This window comes from Gekko japonicus, unplaced genomic scaffold (genome assembly GCF_001447785.1).
Source record: "Gekko japonicus isolate JY-2015 unplaced genomic scaffold, Gekko_japonicus_V1.1 scaffold3371, whole genome shotgun sequence".
NCBI lineage: Eukaryota > Metazoa > Chordata > Lepidosauria > Squamata > Gekkonidae > Gekko > Gekko japonicus.
In genome coordinates this window covers 68,349-73,518 of record NW_015163710.1, presented here as the reverse complement: position 1 = coordinate 73,518, position 5,170 = coordinate 68,349, and the positions used below count along the sequence as shown (strand labels likewise).

The following is a 5,170-nucleotide window of genomic DNA, read 5'->3' as shown; positions in this document are numbered from 1 at the left end:
ACATGTGCCCCAGAGAGCACTGAGAGCAGGGTCGCCACATCGTTTGACCCTCCCTGGTCCGAAAGAAGCCAGGCTGAACATCACCAGAACCAGGGCCTTTGCAGTGGCGGCTCCACACTGGTGGAATGAGCTCTGGGAGGACATCAGGGCCCTGCGGGACCTTTTAGAGTTCCGCAGGGCCTGCAAGACGGAGCTCTTCCACCAGGCTTTCGATTAGGGGCTGCCACTGATGAATGTGCCCTGGAACATCTTCTGCCTGAAATCTAGAACATCTCTCTGGCCTGAGACCTCGCTGGATGCTACTCCTATCATTAGATGTGATTTGGGTTATCGCCATCATCTGTCAGTTTTAGGTGTGAATCATTGCTGTTTTTAACTTGGTACTGTATTTATTAATTGTTTCAATCCCCGTATCGTTTACGTTACCTTAACTTTGTTAGCCGCCTCGAGCCAACGTGCCCGGCAAGGCAAGATACAAACAGAAACAATAAATAAATAAATAAATAAATAAAATTATCCAACTCTGCCCATGGTGTATGGTGGCTCCCCATGGTGTCCATCTGTTTCTTGGGTTTTGCTGCTGGCCTGGAATGGCAAAATCAGTGGTACTGCCACTGTGAGCAGTACATACACACATAAGTGCCATCAAGTTTCAAATGACTTATGGTGACCCCAGAAAGGGGCTTTCAAGGCAAGTGAGAAGCAGAGGTGGCTGGCCATCGCCTTCCTCCGCACAGCCTTCCTTGGTGGTCTCTCAACCGAGACTCATGGTGACCCCAGCAAGGGGCTTTCAAGGCAAGGTGGATGGCCAGCGGCTTCCCCTGCACAGCCTTCCTTGGTGGTCTCTCAACCAAGACTTATGGTGACCCCAGCAAAGGGCTTTCAAGGCAAGTGAGAAGCAGAGGTGGTTGGCCATTGCCTTCCTCTGCACAGCCTTCCTTGGTGGTCTCTCAACCGAGACTCATGGTGACCCCACAAGGGGCTTTCAAGGCAAGTGAGAAGCAGAGGTGGTTTGCCACTGCCTTCCTCTGCACAGCCTTCCTTGGTGGTCTCTCAACCGAGACTCATGGTGACCCCAGCAAGGGGCTTTCAAGGCAAGTGAGAAGCAGAGGTGGTTGGCCATTGCCTTCCTCTACAGAGCCTTCCTTGGTGGTCTCCCTTTCAAGTACCAACCCTGCTTAGCTTCCAGCTTCTGGTGACCCCAGCAAAGGGCTTTCAAGGCAAGTGAGAAGCAGAGGTGGTTGGCCATTGCCTTCCTCTGCACAGCCTTCCTTGGTGGTCTCTCAACCGAGACTCATGGTGACCCCAGCAAGGGGCTTTCAAGGCAAGTGAGAAGCAGAGGTGGTTTGCCACTGCCTTCCTCTGCACAGCCTTCCTTGGTGGTCTCTCAACCAAGACTCATGGTGACTTCAGCAAGGGGCTTTCAAGGCAAGTGAGAAGCAGAAGTGGTTGGCCATTGCCTTCCTCTACAGAGCCTTCCTTGGTAGTCTCCCTTTCAAGTACCAACCCTGCTTAGCTTCCAGCTTCTGGTGACCTCAGCAAAGGACTTTCAAGGCAAGTGAGAAGCAGAGGTGGATTGCCATTGCCTGCCTCTGAAGAGTCTTCCTTGGTGGTCTCCCATCCAAGTACCGACTCTGCTTTGTTTCCAAGATCTGATGAGATCGGGCTACACTGTACTGTACTGCATTTCCTTTTCTCCATGAGTGGTCGTTTCTTATTTATCTTAGTGGGTCTCAACTTGCACAAGTTTTCCAAGGGAGGAAAAGTCTGGGACTCTTGTAGTTAGGAGAAAAGAGGACTGAGTGGTGGTGGTAAAACAGAGGCTTACAAAATTTTTAAAAAATGTCTAGGGAGAGTGGACAGAGAGAGCGATTTCATCATGATAACAGGACTGAAGACTGGCCAACAAAACCCACCGGATGTTGGTTCAAAACAGGCAAAAAGAAGTCCCTTTTAGGACTGTATTATCGTGTAGCTAGGAGTGCCAGCCTCCAGGTGGGTCAAGTAATGAATAAATATACACTGCAAGAAAGTTTTGTAAATTAACGTGTTCTGTTTATACCTATCATTCTACAAAGTGCATCATGTGCTATTACAACATCCTAGTCAGTTACATTCAGCGGTCATTTCCTGCAGGAGCGCACAGGAGCGGAGCTCTGGCAGCAAAGAGCCCAGGGGGCGGGCACATGCAACAAGCCCCACCTCCTGCTCCCAGCAGCCCTCAGTCAGAGCAAGAAGCAGCCAGGTAAGTTGCAGAGCCCCCCACCCCACCCGCCCGGTCCAAAACAGTCCAGTGGCACCTTTAAGACCAGGTTTAATTCAGGTACAACGAGAGGACAGATCCGCCGGGCCCCCCCCCCCCAAATCACTAGCAATCCAAAACAGTCCAGTGGAGCCTGAGCGGTGGGTGTTGCCTTCTGACACACTTCCGGTGATGTCAGGGGGTGTGGCATATGCAAATAAGTTATGCTAATGAGTTATGCTAATGGGTTATGCTAATGAGCTCCTGCACCTCTTTTTCTACGAAATGACCCCTGGTTACGTATATTCAGTACATTCAGTATAACATTCAGTTCATACAATTTCACAACTGGTAGTCCCTTTTGCACCAGTATTTTAAAAGAGTCAAACCCCAATGGGAGTTTCCAGAATTACAAGCCATCCATTTCATTTATTAGCTTCATTGACCCGAGGTCTTAAGCCAAACATACAAACAGCAACTATAAAATGCATTACATATATAATTTAGACCAAACGTCTTTACAATAAAAGCTAGTAAACATACTCTCGAACAGTATTATCAGACCACATTTTATAAACGTCAATGAATTCTATAAAATCCCATGATATTATGGAAATTAGTTTTAAAATTTTAAAGTTATATACATAAAACTACTTATAACATTTCAAAGCCGCTTTAAAAATAACACTATCGAAAGATATTTTGCCACCAAGCGAGTCGTTTCAGGATCCTCATCTGCTAGCAGTATGGTTATCACCCAGGGTTCCACAGGAAGGTGATGTCTTTGTAAAATAGGAGTAATCCAACAGGATCTGGGGTCAATCCACTGGTGGCAAAATAACATAAGATGATCTAAGGTCTCTATTGCACCTGATCCACAATCACACAATCTGAGTACTGTATTTTAGCAAAACGGCCACTTAGCTCTACAGTTGGAAAAACATTCAACCTAGCAAGTGTGAAGACATATCTAGATCTAGGGGATGTAAAGGTTCCTTTGCTCGAAAGCCAGTCGAATCCGACTCTAGGGTTGCGGTGCTCATCTCCGTTTCAAAGCCGAAGAGCCAGCGCTGTCCGAAGACGTTTCCGTGGTCATGTGGCCGGCATGACTAAACACCAAGGCGCACGGAACGCTGTTACCTTCCCACCAAAGTGGTACCTATTTATCTACTTGCAATTTCTTGCTTTCGAACTGCTAGGTTGGCAGGAGCTGGAACTAGAGATGGGAGCTCACTCCATCATGCGGCACCCGGGTCTCGAACTGCTGAACTAAGGAAGCTCATATATGAGGGAATTTTCTTAGGTGGCACACTCCCTAAGGCAGAGTTGGAGCATACTCGCCTAGCACAAGTTGAAGTGCTAAGTCGGTCAATGTTTGTCACCCTCAGCCTCATCAAATTTAGCACTTCTTGATAGTTTGAATTGTTAAGCACTGTAGGGGTGAGAACAATCCTCTCCAGCTTGTTATCTATATGTTTTGCCCACGTACATTTATAATTATCCCCCTTTAAAAGATAAAGAAGACCTCCTTGAGCATTAGGTATCATATAAAGAACTTTCAGTCTTAATTTAAAGGCTGCCTTCCAGGCTCTTGACTCAAAGGAGCATTGTGCGAATTCTTCTCTAAGTGGCGTCCCTGCAACACATTTAGGGACCCCTGCAATTTTATGCAGGAACTGGAGAAGGATCTGATCTGATAATTCAGAAATTTCTTTAATCCAGAGAGCAGCCCCATATAAAAAATGGGAAGTAACTTTCGCATTAAAAGCTGCAACAACCAAACTGGCCGCCTCTTGAATAATAGAATTTAAGGAGGGCATTAGAATTTGATTTAGCGCTTTCAGTTGCTGCTCTTATATGATGTTTCCAACTCGACTGGAGCTGAACACTATCCCCAGATATTTGAAATGAGACACTTGTTCTATCTCCCCACCCTTAACCTTCCATAATCTTTGTTTTAAACAAGGTTTATTTTTGATTTTACAAGCCCACTTCTACTTGGATGAAGTCTTCCAAAAGGGGTGGGGGGAAGCTTTCACTTATAGTTGTGTTGATGCTTATTGCCGGTCCTACAAAAGACACTCTGTGCAGCTAAAATGCATGGATCTTAGGCTGCCATGAATCTGTCCATGAATCTTAGCTGCAAGCAAGGGTCATTTCCTGAGGGAGCACACAGGAGTGGAGCTCCAGCAGTAAGGAGCCCAGAGGGTGGGCAGATGCAACAAGCCCTGCCTCCTGCTCCCAGAAGCCCTCAGTCAGGCCATGAGGAGCAAGAAGCAGCCAGGTAAGTTGCAGAGCCCCCCCGCCCGCCTTCAGGCACAAGCTCTCCCTCCTCTGCGAGGACAGATCTGCACACACACCCCCATAGCTAGCAATCCAAAACAGTCCAGTGGCACCTTTAAGGCCAAGGTTTATTCAGGTACAAGCTCTCCCTCCTTTATGAGGGTATATCTGCGTGTTCCCCCCCCCATAGCTAACAATCCAAAACAGTCCAGTGGTACCTTTAAGGCCAAGGTTTATTCAGGTACAAGCTCTCCCTCCTCTGTGAGGGCAGATCTGCATGTCCCGCCCCCCCTATAGCTAGCAATCCAAAACAGTCCAGTGGAGCCTGAGCGGTGGGTGTTGCCTTCTGACACACTTCCAGTGATGTCAGGGGTTGTGGCATATGCAAATAAGTTATGCTAATGAGCTCCTGCACCTCTTTTTCTACGAAATGACCCCTGGCTGCGAGGATGTTGTGAGGATAACACGGAGGAGACGAGAAAGACGTAAACCGCCCTTGTGGGAGGAAGGTAGCAGCTTGCGGCTGATGGATCAGTTAGATCTGTACGCGTCTCAAGGGAGGACGGAACCGGGGCCGGGGGCCACCCCTGCGTTCTTGGCTTCTTACCTCAATGCACCGGGCTGTTCTAGGCTGTCAGAGTTATT

The 5,170-nt window shown here is 47.9% G+C and overlaps 1 protein-coding gene across 1 annotated transcript in view; it reads right to left on the bottom strand.

Moving 5' to 3' along the window:
• LOC107107524 (maestro heat-like repeat family member 5) overlaps nt 1-5,170 on the bottom strand; it is an 87,155-nt gene that overhangs the window by 21,251 nt on the left and 60,734 nt on the right. The gene's annotated exons all lie outside the window — the stretch shown is intronic.